This window comes from Mauremys reevesii, linkage group 1, assembly GCF_016161935.1.
Source record: "Mauremys reevesii isolate NIE-2019 linkage group 1, ASM1616193v1, whole genome shotgun sequence".
NCBI lineage: Eukaryota > Metazoa > Chordata > Testudines > Geoemydidae > Mauremys > Mauremys reevesii.
Window position 1 is genome coordinate 190,570,198 of NC_052623.1, and position 18,551 is coordinate 190,588,748.

Here is an 18,551-nt window from a genome sequence, read left to right on the forward strand (position 1 = left end):
TTACTTAGTTACTTGGGATATATTACTGAGTCATTATTTAGTCTCATCTCTCGCTATTAGTCCAAGGCCTTCCAAAGTCAATCAATGCAGGGCCCAACTGATCCACCAGCTAGGAGCCTCATCCAAGGAAATTTTCCAGCCTATATCTTTGTAAAATCTTATTGCCAGCACGGGCAACATAGTGATGCAATAATACTGCCAGCAGGAATTGCAACAGGGTTATCTTTCTTGATATTGTCAACTAAATAGAACTGGACCAAATTATTTTCACTTACATGCATATAGCTTCACTGAAAGGATTTAATGGGTGTAACGGAGCAGAATTTGGCCCTTGGTAAATATACTATAAAATAACTATGGGTGTCCTCTACTGAACAAAGGAAGAGGTTTCTCCAGCTTTAGCTTCATGGCAGTCTTTACAATTGGAAGGAAGTGCACTGACGTTGTACAAGGTAATTCCATGGTGGTACTTGTCCTTTGGACAATAGTCTCCAGTTTTAGAACTATTGTTCTAAGTAGCAACAAAAATGCTGTTTAAGTAACAACATTATGGTTCTTGATCAGAGCATGTCTTGTCACAAGCAACTCTCTGGTTGTCCTTGTAATTGACTAACAGGTGTTGAAAAAGGTAACTCAGTGGCTGTGCTGTCCACCACCTGTGGGCTGTTCGGGATAATACCATAGTTGCCTTTGCAACAGAATTTGTTTAATATTAGTACTTTGATTTCCTTGGATTAAAGGTGATCTAGATGGGCAAAGTGCTTTCTAAACACAGTGGATGATCACACACTGTCCCACACTGTGAAATGCTAAGACTCTCAACTACTGTAATGTAGAAGCTATTCAATACAACATAGCCACATTAAATAGTTTAGAACATGAAGTGAAAAAACAATACCATCTCCAACTGAAACTGCAGATGGAATTTTAGTAGGCAGAATATAATTACAAATGTTGAAATTTGGCTAGGATACCTGAGATCACTATCTTGCTCCTATGAAAATGTTATGAGATCTTGCATGCCACAAAGTACTACAGTTCTACATTTCACCTGAGACAACACTTCCAGTAGCACCATGCCCCAGACCCATACTGGTGCATTGATTCTGCACTGACTCAATTAAAAGGATACTACACCATTTTGAATCACCATTGTCACTCCTTTCAGCACCGAGGTGTAATCTGGAGGTCTCAGTTTCAAGCATAGACCCAGCAAGATCTAACCTCACTTGTGCAATCTGACAAGATCACAGCACAAACTGATATAGCTGCAGACTGGGTTTTGTTTTGTTTTTAAGCATGGCATTAGTGCCCTTCAGAAACAAGTCTGTCCATCCCTCACACTGTGTGTATGTAACCCACTGGTCAGTGTGTGTTGTACCCAATCCACAGAGACATGGGTTTGTTCCAGTCCTGATTCCCATTCCTTTCATCAGATCATACTGTAAAGTGAATAATTCACATAGAGGGGCTGCAAAACAAGAATAAAGAAAGGCCCAATGGGCCTAACGTAATATCCAGCACAATCCTACTGACAACATTGTAACTACATTTTCTCCATGTATAGAGTAAATTTATATCAATAACTCAGTGTTAGAGTCAGGGCTTAACACACTTACTGTAATTCATAGACAACAAACTGCTTTTTAGATCTATGCAGAATCATTTTCCTTTCTATGCTTCATTTTAATATCTTGAGTTATTTTTAAAGAGTTATTTATCATTTCATCTCTGGCCAATACTACAGTTTTAGTTTTAAAATTCTCAGTGGTTTTAGCCTGTGTATCAATACACTACAGAATCATAGAAGTCAAAGATAGAAAAAACTGTTTGTCTATCAACCTGGTTAGTGCAGGATTGTTCCCTATATCATGTTCTCCAGCACTTCTGTCCAGATTGGTATTAAATGACTCAAGCAATGGGGCTTCTATCACTCTTTCTAGGAGAGTATTTTACAGGCTGTCTGACTTCACTGTTAACAAGTTTCTAATAGTCAGTTTGAGTTTTAATTGCATCCCATTAGTCCTCACTGTACCACTTGTGATGGGGCAAGGCCAGATGACTATAGGAAAGTAGCGGGAGACAAATATATTAGCCCCAGACTAAACAAATCCCTGTTACCAGGGTAAGCAAATGGTAGTTGCTCCAGGTCAATTAAGACACCTGGGGCCAATTAAGATCCTTCCAGAAAGCAGTGGAGATAGCTAGGTTGATTGGGACACCTGAAGCCAACCAGGGGCTGGCTAAAACTAGTTAAAAACCTCCCAGTTAGGGGGAGGGGTGGGTGTCAGTCAGTAGCTGTAGGAGGAAGCTGTGCTGCTGGAGAAACTGGGCAGTTCAAATCCTATCAGGCACAAGGAAGGAGGCCCGGAGGTAAGGGTGAAATAGATGGTAAGGAAGTGTGGGGGGAGGCTGCTGCGGGGAAGTGGCCCAGGGAATTGTGCACATCCTGTTTCAAAGTCAGCTACCAAGGGTTACTGCTATTAGGGTTCCTGGGCTGGAATCCGGAGTAGAGGGCAGGCCTGGGTTCTCCCCCTTTCCTCCCCCCGACTCTCCCCAATTAATCACAGAGACTGTGAAGCAACAGAGACTGTGCAAGGGAGGATTGCGTCTTCCCACCTCCCTTGCTGGCTTATGATGAAAATGGCTCAGTAGGCTGTGACCCTTGCCCCTAGAGAAAGAAGGGCTATGCAGAAGGTTATAGTGAGTCTCTGAGGCTAACATAATCTGTCTGGAAGTGTGGGACCCACTAAGACAAGGTTGGAGCTTTGTCACAACTGGTGTCAGGAGTAGAATGATTGTTGACAGCATGGCGTAAGAAAGAGGTTAAAAAAAAAAGTGCACTGGGGTTTTGTTTTGTACCACAATGGAGGAGATGGTGAGAGCTCTGGTGCAAGCCACGGCGGCCCAGCAGGAGGCCACCCAGGTTCAGGCAATGGCGCAACAGGAGTCTATGCAGCTACAGCAGGAAACCAATCAATTATTAATGGTCCAGGCGACCCAAGATCATGCCCTCTTGTGAGAGGTAGTGGACCAGTTGAAAATCCTCACCGCCCAGGCCTGGAGGTCTGATTGGATGCGAAACCTGAGGGCCACTGGTTGTCTGCCAAAGATAACATCAGAAGGTGGCGTAGAGGCATATCTCCTCTCATTCGAAAGGACTGCTCAGCGTGAGGCCTGGCCCCAGGAGCAGTGGGCCAGCATTCTCGCCCCTTTTTTGTGTGGAGAGGCCTAGAAGGCCAACTTTGACTTGCCAGCCACGGATGTCACTGACTATACCCGGCTGAAGGCAGAGATCCTAGCACAATCAGGAGTGACGGCCGCAGTATGGGCCCAAAGGTTCCATGAGTGGAAATACCAGGAGAACAAACCTCTGAGGTCCTAGCTATTCGACCTCATGCACCTCGCGCGGAAGTGGTTATAGCCCAAGGTGTGCAGCCTGGAGGAGATTTTGGAGACCCTGGTCATGGACCATTACATGTGGGGACTGCCACCAGATCTCCGCAAATGGGTAGGCCAGAATGATCCGTCCACCTACAACAAGATGATCACGCTGGTAGAAAGGCGGATGACAGCCGGGGAATTGACCCGACTACCCAAGGAAGGCCCCTTTCGAAGCAAGCACCCAACTCCAACCCTGGAAGGTTGGGCAGCGAAACCCCTGGGGAGCCCTAGATGGAAGAAGGGGGGAGCTGAAAACCAGCAGGAACCCCAGAAGGTTGGGATTGGCCTGAGTCAGGGGAACCCTGGGACTAAACCCCCTAACCCATGTGATGGGGGAATGACTAGAAGTAATTATAGATGTTCTGCATGTGGGGAGTGGGGACACATAGCAGCACAGTGTCCCAGCACCTACAAGCCCATGCAATGTAACTTGAGGGATTGGGAGGTCCCATGCTCCTTTATCCACCTCATGGGGGTTGCATTAGCCCCGCATAACTACACCAGGCTGGTGAGGATAAACGGAGCAGAGACTACAGCGTTTGTGGACTCTAAGAGTGCTATCACCTTCATATTGGGTAAGCTGGTAAAAAGTAGCCAGCTGCTACAAGCCAAACACATAGCAGTGACGTGCATGCATGGGGCCATTACCCCACCATCCCGATGGAGATAGAGGTTCTGGGGAACCCCACTGAGGTGACAGTGGGCATAGTTCCTAAACTCCCATATATTGTAGTCATTGAGAGGGACTATCCAGGGTTTGATAATTTACTCCCCCTGGAGAGGCTGGAGAGAGGTGGGGACCCTGAGGGCAGTGACTCGTTGCCAGGGGAATGTCAACTCCTGATGTTTGTTTGCTGAGATTTCTTAGGATCTGTTCTCATCCCCCCAAAAGACCTGGAAGACAAAAAAAAAAAAAGAAGAAAAAAAAAGAAGAAAGGAAGGCCTTGGGAACCTGGATCCTGACCCAAGGCCATAAGACTGCCCTAGTAGGAAGATGGACATGAGCAGCCAACAGAGAAACTACCACCACGGAAGATGAGCTGGAGGCCGGCCGCAGCCATGACAGCAGCGAGCCTATGGAAGAAGCAGAAGCCAGCCCCTGGGAGCTTGGGCAGATTAATCCCAGGAGAAAGACTTTCGGGCGGGTCCAGGCAGAGGACCCCAGATATGATAACACAAGGAAAAAGATGGTCGAGATAGATGGGATACCCGTGGATGGGAAGGTCTGGAGTCCAGGACCTCACTTTACAGGGTGGTGCAAATGCAGGAGCAAGAGATACAACAACTTCTGGTGCCTCGAAAGCATCAAAAAGCCATATGTGACTGGTTGAATCACAGAAACCCCTTTGGGAACTGTCAACTGATGTTCCAAGACTACTTCTGCTCCTGCTTTCCCTGCCAGCTCGGAACCCCAGCACCCTGTCTTGCTGAGCCAGACACGCCCGTTTGCTCCAACAAAGACCCAGGGTCTGAATTACTTGCCCCAAAGCTGCAGACTTAACTGAAAGCAGCTTACAGAAGTGTTCTTGTCTCTTATACTCAGATGTCCAACTCCCAATGGGGTCTAAACCCAAATAAATCCGTTTTACACTGTATAAAGCTTATACAGGATAAACTCATGAATTGTTAGCCCTCTATAATACTGATAGAGAGATATGCACAGCTGTTTCTCCCCCTCCCCCTCTCCCGCCCAGGTTTTAATACATATTCTGGGTTAATTAATAAGTAAAGAGTAATTTTATTAAATACAGAAAGTAGGATTTAAGTGGTTCCAAGTAGTAACAGACAGAACAAAGTGAATTACCAAGTAAAATAAAATAGAATACGCATGTCTATGTCTAAGAAACTGAATACAAATAAAATCTCACCCAGTAAGCTTCCTTGTACAGACTGGTCTCCTTCGAGTCTGGGTCCAGCAATCACTCACACCCCCTGTAGTTACTATCCTTTGTTCCAGTTCCTTTCAGATATCCTTGGGGGTGGAAAGGCTCTCTCTTTAAACAGCTGAAGACAAAATGGAGGGGTCTCCCAGGGGGTTAAATGGACTCTCTCTCTTGGGTGGGTGGAGACCCCCTCCTATGCAAAGTCCAGGTCCAAGATGGAGTTTTGGAGTCACATGGGCAAGCCACGTGTCCATGCATGACTCAGTTTTTACCAGCCAAGCCACATTCCTGGGAAGGCTCAGATGTGGATTGTCATCTTCAAGTTCATTGTTGGATTAAGTGGTTTTTGATTGGGCACTTTTCTCAAGAAGCTGACCAAATGCCCTACTGGGCTAGTTAAAATCAAGCCAGTACACCGCCAATATTCATAACTTATATGAAAATGATACATGCATACAAATAGGATGAATACATTCAGTAGATCATGACCTTTACATAGACATGTTACATGGCATATGTAGCCTAAAACATATTCCAGTTATGTCATATATATACATTCATAAGCATATTCCAAAGCCTTATGGGGCGCACTGTCACACCATATTGAGCCTCACCCACAATCACCTGTTTGGAGGACACCTAGTGGTAGAGAAAACCCAGGCATGGATCCTGAGGAGGTTCTTCTGGCCAGGAATACCCAAACATGTCCGGTGATACTGCACCTCTTGTTCAGAGTGTCAACTACATAGCCCTCGCCCACACTTGCGGACCCCTTTGATACCTCTTCCAATAATAGAGGTACCATTGAATGCATAGCCATGGATCTGGTAGGGCCCCTAGAGAAGACCGCTCAGGACCACCAACATGTGCATGTTGTACTGGACTATACAACCCAGTACCCAGAAGCTGTTCCCCTACGCAACACGGCTTCCAAGACAATAGCTAAGGAGCTAGTACAGATGTTTGCCCGGCTTGGGCTACCCAAGGAGATATTGACTGGTCAAGGGACACCTTTCACGTCCAAGCTAATGAAAGATCTCTGTTCGTTGCTCCATGTATAATCCCTATGGACCTCTGTATACCACCCACAAACAGATGGCCTTGTGGAAAGATTCAATAGGACTCTCAAGGCCATGATCAGGAAAGTGGTGAGCCGCGATGGGAAAGATTGGGATACCCTGTTGCCTTACCTCATGTTCACCATTGGGGAGGTCCCACAAGTCTCCACGGGTTTCTCTCCGTTCAAACTGCTATATGGGTGCCACCCCTGGGGCATATTCGATATAGCCAGAGAAGCCTGGAAAGAGCAGCCAAATCCCAGAAGGAACATAGTCAAGCATGTACTGCAGATGAGGGCTCATATAGTCCAAGTTACGTCCATTTAGAGAGAGCACAGGAGACCCAACGAACCCATTTAACCACCAAGCAAAGCTTCGATAGTTCCAACCAGGGGATCAGGTGCTGGTACCCACAGCAGAAAGTAAACTGTTGTCCCAGTGGCAGGGACCCTACGAAGTGATCGAAGCCATGGGGGAGGTGAACTATAAGATGTGGCAGCCAGCCACCGGAAACCGGAGTAAATTTACCACATCAGTCTTCTAAAACCTTGGCACGATCGAGAGACATGCTTAGTCATCCAGGAGGCCCTTTCTCTTGCTTACATGAGCAAGAGAGGATATCACCCGACTTGATGCCGATCCAAAAGATCAAGGCAGCTGACATGATTAATCGCAACCGAGATGTGTTCTCTATGAAACCGGTGCAGACGACTGAGACCTATCACCATATCCACACGATCCCCAGAGCCAAGGTAATATTGAGACCCTACCGAATCCCAGCAGCCAAAAGAGAAGAGATGAAGGCTGAAGTAAAGAAAATGTTAGAATTGGGGTTATTGAAGAATCTTACAGTCAGTAGTCCAGTCCAATCATTCTAGTGCCTAAACCTAACAGTACCACGAGATTCTGTAATGACTTTCACCAACTGAATGAAGTATCCCAATTCGATGCATACCCCATACCATGCATCAACAAACTGATTGACCGACTGGGTAGTGCCAAATTCTTGACTACACTGGATCTGACAAAAGGTATTGACAGATTCCTGTGACCAAAGAAGCTAAAGAGAAGACAGTGTTCTCCACCCCGGAGGGGCTATTCTAGTACACCGTCCTCCCTTTTGGGCTACATGGGGCACCAGCCACATTCCAGTGCTTCATGGATAAGCTGCTGCGCCCCCATACTAGTTATGCAGCCGCATACCTAGGTGATGTCATCATCCATCTGCCAGACTGGGGAACTCACTTGGAGAAAGCTGAAGCAGTACTGCGCATCTTAAGGCAGGCTGGCCTCACCGCTTATCCTGCTAAATGCACCATAGAGCAAGTCCCCTAATGGACCTGGTAAAGGCCTGAGGTCCAGACATGGTGAAGTGGATCAACGCAGCAGAGGGGGCGTTCACAGACCTTCAGACAGCCCTCTGTAATGATCCCATACTCATAGTCCCAGATTTTAACAAGGATTTTATTTTACAAACAGATGCTTCCGAGGTGGGGTTGGGAGCTGTTCTATCACAAATGGTGGAAGAAGAGGAACACCTGATCCTCTACCCAAGCAGAACAATGCTCCCAAGAAAACAGAAATATGCAGTAGTCGAGAGAGAATGCCTTGCTGTCAAACGGGTCATGGAGACACTGCATTATTACCTCTTAAGACGGAGATTTACTCTTGTGACGGACCATGCACCCCTCCAGTTGATGCAGCGGAATAAGAAAAAGAATGCAAGGGTCACCAGGTGGTTCTTATCCCTCCAACTGCTCCAGTTCCGTACACAGCACAGGGCTGGATGCCACCATGACAATGCTGATGGTCTGTCACAAGCACACTGCCTGGTGTTCTAAGTTGCCCAACTCTATGGTGTTCAGCCTGGTGGTGGAAGGGAGAGTATGTGATGGGGCAAGACTAGATGGCGATAGGAAAGTAGTGGGAGACAGATATATTAGCCCAAGGCTAAACAAATCCCTGTTACCAGGGTAAGCAAATGGCAGTTGCTCCAGGTCTATTAAGACACGTGGGGCCAATTAAGATCCTTCTAGAAAGCAGTGGAAATAGCTAGGTTGATTGGGACACCTGAAGCCAATCAGGGTCTGGCTGAAACTAGTTAAAAGCCTCCCAGTAAGTCAGGTGGGCATGCGTGTCAGGAGTGGTAGGAGGAAGCCGTGCTGCTGGAGAACCTGGGCAGTACAAACCCTGTCACGCACAAGGAAGGAGGCCCTGAGGTAATGGGGGGCAGGGAATTGTACCTGTCCTGTTTCAAAGTCAGCTACCAAGGGTTGCTGCTATTAGGGTCCCTGGGCTGGAACCCAGAGTAGAGGGTTCCCTCCCTTTTCTCCCCCTTCCCCCCCATTGCCGATTAATCACAGAGACTGTGCAAGCAAGGGTTGCTTCTTCCCACCTCCCTTGCTGGCTTATGATGAAAATGGCTCAGTAGGCTGTGACCCTTGCCCCTAGAGAAAGGAGGACTATGCGGAAGGTCATAGTGAGTCTCTGAGGCTAACATAATCTGCTTGGAAGTGTGGGACCCACTGAGACAAGGTCGGAGCTTTGTCTCACACTCTAACTAATTCCTTACCCTCCTTACACCTGTCAGTTATTAGAAGGATTCTTCAAGAGTCCAAAATTGCTTCACCTTCTCCAAACTGTGCCTGGGGCCTCACCTGTGCCAGAACTACGCTTCTTAAGGCAGGAAACTCGTCTATACATTTGTTCAGGACTGAGCACACCAGTACTTGATCAATACAGTTATACAAGTGTATTGGATTGCTGCTTTCAGTTCTGAAAGCCTCAGCATCAGGAAGATGTAAACAAAATGTAGGGTGTATAGAGAAGAGCATCAAAATGTAAAGGGCAAGAAAAATTGACTTATGAGAATGGAGTTAAGTCACTTGGCCAAATGGTAAGAGGGAGAATAACTGCCTAAATATATTTGAAGGGTGTAGATCTTATGGTAAGGAATAATTTAGTTTACTGAAACGGATATACCTTGCAGTAATGCAATGAAATTAAGAAAAGGAAGATGTTGGCTTAATAGCAGCCAAGTTTTCTCGCAGCAAAATCTATTATGTTTTGGAATAGTTATCCAAGTGCAATGGAAGCCCCATCCCTTGGGACATTTAAAAATAGATTGGACAAAGCACTGGAAAAATAGACTGTCAGGAGCTATTTTGAATTGAGTTGGACCAACAGCACTGAGTAGGGGTCTGATCCTGCAAGCTTCCATGGACCCGTGTACACTTCCAAGTTAGGTCAGCTTAACTACATTGCTCAGGGCTGTGAAAATCTTCATGCCCTGTGTGTTGTAGCTAAGATGACCTAAACCCTGGAGTAGACACTGCTAGGTCAGAATTCTTCTGTCAACCTATCTATGACCTCTCAAAGAAGTAGATTTACTCAGGTGATGGAAGAGCCCCTGTGAAGTTAGTGGCTGCTCTGCCCATGATTGGCTTGTAGGTGCAGCCCTCAGAGGACCTAGCTGGTGTGATGAGATTATTGCCAGTATCTATGACTTCATCCTGCTCCCTCAGATTGTTAAAGACTTGGAAACTCCCACATATAGGAAACATAACTCAGAAAAGAAACATGTACAAAGTTTACAAAAGCCTGGGAACTCTTTATTGCATATGCAAAAAGATCAAGTATTACTCTGTCTTCCTTTTTCCAACTGCTTTCCATAACATTAATCTTTGTAGGTTACCAAGATCTTGAAATGTCTTCCTGGCTGGATGTCATGTTTACTTTCATGAAAATTAAATTTTCCCCCCTTGAGTTTATGTTCTAGGTTTCCCTGGAATTTCAAACCTTTAGTCTTGCTGTTATTAGTCTGTGTTTGACTTGTGAAACACACAATTTAATAGTTGGGGTTTTTTTATACTCCATTAAAAAAAAAAAAGAATAAGTGGCTAATCCAACAGGTCCCAGAATAATAAAGACCCACCCTGTAAAGAACACAATCTCTTCCAAAGTCCTTTTCCCCATAGAGTAGGGGGACTATCAATGCAAACCTCCACTCAAGTTCAAGCTATTCACTCAATAATTATAATAGTGTTCAGAAAAACAGGAAGAAAAGTGAGAAGGCCCCTGCATCACTGAACAGAGCTGAGTGGGAGGTAGCAGAACACATGATGATAATATACAAAACCTTCACTAGTACAGAATGGAAACAGCAGCTTTAGTGCAGTCCCACACCAGAGCTGAAGTATCATGAAATCATAGAAATGCAGGGCTGGAAGGGATCTCAAGAAGTCATCTAGTCCACTTCCCTGTGCTGTGACAGGAAGATGTAAACCTGGACCATCCCTGACAGGTGTCTGTCCAACCTGTTTTTAAAAACTTCCAAGGATGAGGATTCCCAATCCTCCCTTGGAAGCCTAATCCAGAGTTTAACTATCCTTATAGTTAGAATTTTTTTCTAATATATAACCTATATTTTCCTTGCTGCAGATTAAGCCCATTCCTCTTGTCCTCTCTTCAGTGGACATGGAGAACAATTGATGATAGTCCTCTTTATAACATTCCTCAGCATATCCAAAGACTGTTATCAGGTCACCCCTTACCCCATCCTTCTTTTGTCAAGGTTAAATATACCCAGTTTTTTTAACCATTCCCCATAGGTCAGGTTTTCTAAATACTTGATCATTTTTGTTGCTCTCCTCTGGACTCTCTCCCATTTATCCACATCTTTCCTAAAGTGTGATGCCCAGAACTGAACACAGTACTCCAGCTGAGGCCTCACTAGTGCTGAGTATAGCAGTACAGTTGCCTCCTGTGTCTTACATATGACACTGCTGTTAATACACCCCAGAATCATATTAGCCTTTTTGGCAGCTGCATCACATTTTGTTGACTCTTATTCAATTTGTGAGCCACTATAACCCATACATCCTTTTCAGCAGCACTATCACCTAGCCAGTTATCCCCCATTTTGTAGTTGTGCCTTTGATTTTGCCTTCTTAAGTGAAGTACTTTGCACTTGTCTTTATTTAATTGTATCTTGTTGAATTCTGACCAATTCTCCAATTTGTCAAGGTCATTTTGAATTCTAATCCTGTCCTCCAAAGTGCTTGAAACACCTTCCAGCTTGGTGTCATCTTCAAGTTTTATAAGCATACTCTCTACTCCATTATCTAAGTCATTAATGAAATATTGAATAATACTAGACCCAGGACTGATTCCTGTGGGAGCCCACAAGATATGCCCCTCCCAGTTTGACAGTGAACCATTTATAACTACTTTTTGAGTACAATATTTCACCCAGTTGTGCACCCATTGTGACTAAATGCATCCCTCTATTCATACCCTACACACTATTGTAATAATCTTTGTACAAAATTTGCCTTATGAGGTATCATTTGAAAACTAATAACTCGTTGGTCAATAATATCATGGTGAAATGTGTGTAGCAACATTATATGGAAGATTATATACATATGCTGAAATTATGACTAACGTGTTTACCAGACAAGTCTGGGGAGGGAGTAAACCTGTTCCTCAAAGACAAAGGACAAGCTAACACCTCTAGCCAGGTGTCATCAGTGTTGATTGACACTTGCCTGTCAAGCACCATTCTTTGGCAACAAAGGGGAGGGTTCAAGAACCGATGGATCTGCATTTTAGCAAACAACAACATGCAACTTCTTTCACTATGAGACTCCATTTCTCCATTCTCATAGTGGGAAGGAACTTTATTTAGGGGTAACTCTCAGGAAAATGCATTTCAAAGGGTGACTGGACTATAAAATTGAGGGGCAAAAATACCCCAGGACCGATCTCTCTCTTTTACCTAAGAAGACAAAGGAACCAACCTTTTGATATTGGGAGGGACCCTGACATGAAAATTTGGTTAGCAGTGTTGCGGGAAGCATGTGGTAAAGATTTTACCTTGAACCAAGTCAGGTTTGTTAAGTTTTGGCTGCTAGAAAGCATTTTATCTTTATTTCTATTGTAACCATTTCTGACTTTAATGCCTTGTACCTGTATTCACTTAAAATCTCTCTTTGTAGTTAAACTTGTTTTATTTTTAATCAAAACTAATCCAGTGCTGTGTTTAAACTGAGTTTTTTGGTAACTCTGTTTAAAGAAGCAGGCTGCTGGATATTGGCCCTTTAACAGGGGTAACGGACCTATAATATCCGAACTGTCCAGGACAGGGCTAGATAGTACAGAACACACATTTGGGGGAATATTTGGGATTGTGAGTATGTTCAGGTCACCCTGATAGTAGTAAACAAGGCTGCTGGAAGCCAGAGTGTGGCTGGTGTGTTGCTGGGGTTGCTGGATCAGGGCTGTCGCTATATACAGACACTCAGGGTGTGAACTGAATGGTGTTTGGCTGTTTGTGAGCAGCCTAAATTGACAGCTACTGCAGCAAAGCATTGTGAGGCACCCAAGGTTTCAGGGAGGTGGTGACACAACCCCTCACTGGTCTGGACTGTGCCTCAGAATGTAACAGTGGAACCACCTTATAGTAATTTCCTCTAGACCACATTTCCCTAGTTTGCTTATGAGATTGTCATGTGGGACTGTCAAAAGCCTTACTAAAATCAAGATAAATCACATCTACAGCTCCCCCCCCCCCCCCATCCACTAGGCCAGTAACCTTGTTAAAGAAGAAAATTAGGCTGGTTAGGCAAGAGTTGCTCTTGACAAATCCATGCTGGCTATTCCTTATAACCTTATTACCCTCTAGGTGCTTACAAAAAGTATTATTACTATGTATTATTTGTATTACTGTAGCTCCTAAGAGCCCCAGTCATGGGCCAAGACCCTATTGTGCTAGGTGCTGAACAAACACAGAACAAAAAGGCAGTCCCTGTCCCAAACAGCTTAAATACCTTGCACCTCATCTCCATTCTCAACCTAAGGTCATAGTGTCCTCCAAGGTATTTAAGCTGATTGCTAGGGATGTCCACCCCATTTGACATCAAGCCCTGATATATATATATTATATCACGTGACCTGAAGCCAAATTCACCAAGAGGGCTCTTCGCAGATGCATACTTCCTGTTCCTTTTTAGGAGATTTGGAGCATAATTTGTAGCAATTTTGCTAGTCAAGCAACTTGGTTTTTAGTCTGTAGATTCCCACAAGGTAAAATTGAAACCTTTAGGGACACTTTTTTGTCAAGCAGCTCATGGGAAAGAAAACCCAACAAGTAATACAATCATCTAGTTAAAGACTCCTACCATACTGCATTTACTCCACCCCACTCTCTGCAACTTAACATTGTTTCTTATGCTCTCTAGAAGCCGAAGTTTTTTCACTACTTTTCTTTCACACATAATTTTTAAATTAATTTTGTGCAGGTGAAGAGTGCTGTCTTGATAGCCCTGGAGACTAATGTTCTCCATATTCCCCACTAAATATGCATAGCACAGGCAGTGACAGCATATGATGCTCCTGCACCATGGCTCCCCAGTGCTTCAAATTTTACCTGGAGATCCTGTTTCTGGGGAGAGGAAATTTTAGTCCCCATTCAGTACTTGGCCTTTCTGTCAACAAAGGGAAATTTTATGGTTTAAACTACCCACTAGGAAAGTACTGTAACTGTTTAATACATTTCAAAGCATTTAAAGAACATTAATTTCTACCTTTAGAGGCGGGTTGTAAGAATGAATTATTTTATAGGTGGGTTTATTGAGAAACAAAGGATAAGTGACTTTCCTCAAGGCTAGAGTAGGAATCCATGTCAGAGGCTGGATTAGAACTCGGGAGTTGCTGGCTCCTACTATTCTCCTCAGAACACATTTCACTCAGTCATTAGAAGTGCCCCAAAGTAAGTTTAAAGTGTTTAGGCCCACATTCTCAAGAGGTACCACTAATTTTGGGTGCCCAATTTGACACAACTAGTGTAGGGCCTGATTGCAGAGGTCCTGAGAACCCAGAACTCCAGCTGAAGTCAGTGGGAGTTGTAGGTATCTGACACCTCTGAAACCCAGTCACTAGCAGCCAGATCCTTTGCTCTGCTATCAGCTCCCTTGAGCTGTTTGAAGGTATTTCAAAAAGATCTTCCTTGTTTTAAAAACTCTCTATAGACTCAGCTTAACATTGGCACTTAAAGCTAATAAGTTACATGCATACCGTCACTCTGACCACTAGGCTATATCCCCCTTTGTCTTTGTATGTCCTCTTTGTCTGCACAGGAAGAGCGTAGTCTATCTAGTCCTATGAGTGATCTTTGGTATAGTACTGACTATATTTTGGAGGCTACAACAATATAATTAGTTTCAGAAATGAGCTCTCTCTACTCCAGTCTCTGCTTCCTCTTCTTGTCTACTGTCAGCCTCCTCTTTGTTGCTTCACTCAGCTGTATAACTGTTGGTGTGAGAGCAGAGTAATATGCAGCTCCACTCATCTGAAGCTGCCTTTCTGTGTTTCAGTCCCCTGAAACATCCAGCTCATTACAAACCTCCCCTGATAGCAATTTCTCCATTGCCTCTACCTCTCACTAGCTGAGGGATAGAGAAATTACTGAGCTTTGCAATGTATATGAGGACACTGTTTGTTTGAAAGACATTTCTCAAAATGAAGTTGTTGTATACTGCTTAGGCCAAGTTCTGCTTTCAGTTACATCAGTGGTATTCATTCCCTTCAAAGCACTTATTCTAGATTTATGTTTGTGTAAGCGAAAGCAGAGTTTAGCCCAGAATTGTTCCTACAGCTATAATTCCTGCTAGAATGGTTTAAAGTATTATTACTCTTTAGATAATATTATTTTTTTCCCAAAAAAGGGTAAAATATAATTATTAATCAGCAGAAAGCGACTTTGTTTACAGAGGGAATGTGGTCTAGTGGTATACACAGAGACCCAGGGCTCTTTGGCTTTATTCCAGACTACTAGTTCGCTTACAAGCACACATCCAAGTTGTCTCACCTTGGCAAATTTACTTACCTTCTGTACCTTGGTTTAATTAGCTCTAAAACAGACATGATGCTTATTTCCTCACATGTGTGGGGGGTTGTCAGCCTCAATTAATTAGTGTTTGCAATACTTGGAGATCATTAAATAAAAGCTGCTATCAAAGTGCAACCATAGGCGCCGACTCCCTGGGTGCTCTGGGGCTGGAGCACCCATGGGGAAAAATTAGTTGGTGCTCTGCACCCACCGGAAGCCAAGCTCCCCCCTCCTCGCCTTCTTATCCCCCTGCCAGCACGCCACGTCCCCGTTCCTCTCTCTCCCTCCCAGTGCTTCCTGCCGCCGAACAGTTATTTGGTGGTGCTTAGGACTTTCCGGGAGGGGGAGGAGTGGAGATGCAGCGCGTGCTCAGGGGAGGAGGTGGGGCAGGGCAGGGACTTGGGGAAAGGAGGTGGAATGGGGGCAGGAAGGGGGCAAGGACGCTGGAGAAGGGGTGGAATGGGGATGGCATGGGGCAGGGCCGGGAGGGGGGTTGAGCACCCATGGGCAGAGGGGAAGTCGGCACCTATGAGTGCAACATATTAATTTTAAAAGCAACAAAGAGTCCTGTGGCAACTTAAAGACTAACAGATGTATTGGAGCATAAGCTTTCGTGGGTGAATACCCACTTCGTCAGACGTTATCCCAGACTGCATTATTCTCCCCCTACACGCACACATTGTGGATGGGGTAAGTGATTCTGACAGTTGTTCTCAGGGACAGGAGGTACCTGACCTCTGTAGAAGGACAAGGGATTAGCAAACAGAGGAACAAGACTTGGGGAGTGCATATGGAGAGACACTAATTCGTTTGGGTGAAAGCTGACAGGTTGTATATATTTCCCAGACCAAAGCAGTCAGAAATCTTATATCAGTTAAACAAAAGTTTGGTAGCCAAGCAGGACCCTGTACATGGGAAGGGACAGGCTGGGAAACTCAGGAGTGGGGGGTGGGGTGGTTGTGGTTCAAACTGTATTAGCTAAATGGGCAATGTCTTAGCAGAGTGGTTATTAATGCTCTCCTTACTGAGCACTGCCATCTTGCCCTGATGCACCTTGGAGAAAATGTCAACAGTATGGACACCTCAGTGACAAACCCCATATACCACCAATAGAATCTCCTGTTAATGGTTCCAAGAACATGGAGATGAAGCAATAGGGACCATCTCAGTCTGGCCATAGTCTTTGCAACAGCTGTTGTCAGCTGCAGATAAAAGCTGCCAGCATTGCTACATTAGGGGTAGGATCAGTATTTGTTTCTCAAGAAGAGTATGAGGCAGCAGGCTATCCCAAAAACATGAGTATCTCTAGATTCCTCAAGCTTCACATGACCTCAGAAACCTCAGTAGCCTGCTAGCTTCAAGGCCTTTTTCATAGAGGATCAAATTATTTCTTGCCCCCAAACCACACAAAGTGTGTGCTTAAGTATCTACAGAAGTTTTTTGTCCGCTTGTGTCGAGAGCTAGTCCTGCGCCTTTGAGTTACGGTGCTCATTCCATCTGCCAGGGATAAGCAAACCAATATGAGAGCAGGATTTGTATGTCAGGAAGAAGAGGTCTTCCTGAACTGTGGTTACAAGATGACTTTAATAATTGCTAACTATTGCTTCCACACTCAGGAGAAGAGGCTTGATTGCTCCTAGTCCCCAGGACTTTCAAACTCAAGTGTGGTGCTTTTGGAAAGGGATCCTGGATCTTTAATTGTTCAGGAAAGTTACTGGTAAGGTGATGCACTGAATCTCATACAATACAGGAATTTAGCTGCCAGAATTATGGATGCCTCCTTCCCTCAGTTTGACTTCCCGGTAAAGGGAGACCTGAGCTACCTCTCAACCAGGGCATTTTCATCTAGTCTAAGACTATCTTATTTTCAACATCAAAAACCAAGATTTATTTTAAAGTGTTCTGGTTTCACTACTGCTAGTTTTTGACTTAATAGAAACCAGTTTTTAATTTGTGCCAGGGCTGAGCCTCGGCACCTCTAGGCTTGGCAGTTCATAGCTCCAGAATCTCTGGGCTTGCTGCGTCAGTCATGAATGTAAAAAAATTGCTTGAGCCCCAGCACCTCTTTCATTACAAATTAAGCACTGATAGAAACACATGCTTATTTCTCAGAGGAATGGAGTATTTCTCCCCCCTCTGGCACACACATACTATCTTAGCATTCTCAATGATTTTATCACAGAGCCCTGACAAGTGCAACTAACAGTCACTTGGAGCAGGGGAAGAGTTTTGTCAGTGTCCCTATTCCTTGGGCTTCTCTTTAGTCCAAACACTGTTTGTCACACTGAACGCTCATTTCATTAGATTGTTTGTTCCTGGTAAATAGAACAATTCTACTTATTATGTAATTCTAAAAACAAAATGTTTTGACTGATAAAGTGAAAAGCCAGGACATTTCAAATATCCCAAATGAAGTTCCTAGGACCACATAAAAACAGGACATATGGTCACTTTAATCTAGTGTGTCCTCATTATGAAAGTTACTTCAGTGGTCCTTCTTAAACTACTGAGAGCTCTTTCACTTTGAAGCGTGCATATGTGGGTAGGGAGTGGCTACTACTAGGCCTTGGCCATTCAGTTTTGTTCCAGTATGAGAGCTCCTGGGATCCCAATGCCAAAGAAACTCAGTCATTTCCTTTCTCCTTTATGTCAGACATGAAGTTCCATTACAAAATAAGGGGCTGGAATATACCAGCTTGGCCCAAATACTCAAAGGTATTTAGGCTGCTAACTTACACTGAAATTAATGGAAGTAAGAAGCCTAAATACCTGTGAAGATCTGGGCCCTTATACTTTAGCTATACTCAATGATACCAACTCCTGAGTCTTGCAATATTTGTTTTTAGGTCATCCCTTCCCTCCTCCCCATTTTTTCCTTTCCTTCTTTCCTTAGTGCCTCAGCTTCTAGATTATCTCAGCTTTCATTTAAAAAGAAAAAGTAAGCTTCTATCTCTCATGGTTGCAGAGAAAAGCTTGGAAATGTGACCCCAGTGCATGCCAAAAGTTCAGAAAAAGAACCCAACATTTTAAAAATCTCATGATTTTTTTTAACTCTGGGGGGTGGCAGTACTACAGACTGAAGAAATTAAAAACACTTCTCCACTGAGGAGAGAAGGGGCAGGAGGGAGAAAGGTGGAGAAGCCCACTGCAAGAGGGCATCACTGAAAGTAGTCTGTTAAATTAACTGTCAGGTACATTCCACGTGTGGACATACAGCCTGTGTTTGTGCCTTGTCACTACTGATATTTCTATGCCTTTGTGTGACCAGATTCAGCC

General features: G+C 44.4%; 1 protein-coding gene across 4 annotated transcripts in view; it reads left to right on the forward strand.

Annotated features, from left to right (window-relative positions):
• Positions 1-18,551, forward strand: part of RCSD1 (RCSD domain containing 1) — a 70,584-nt gene that overhangs the window by 23,475 nt on the left and 28,558 nt on the right. The window lies entirely within an intron of this gene.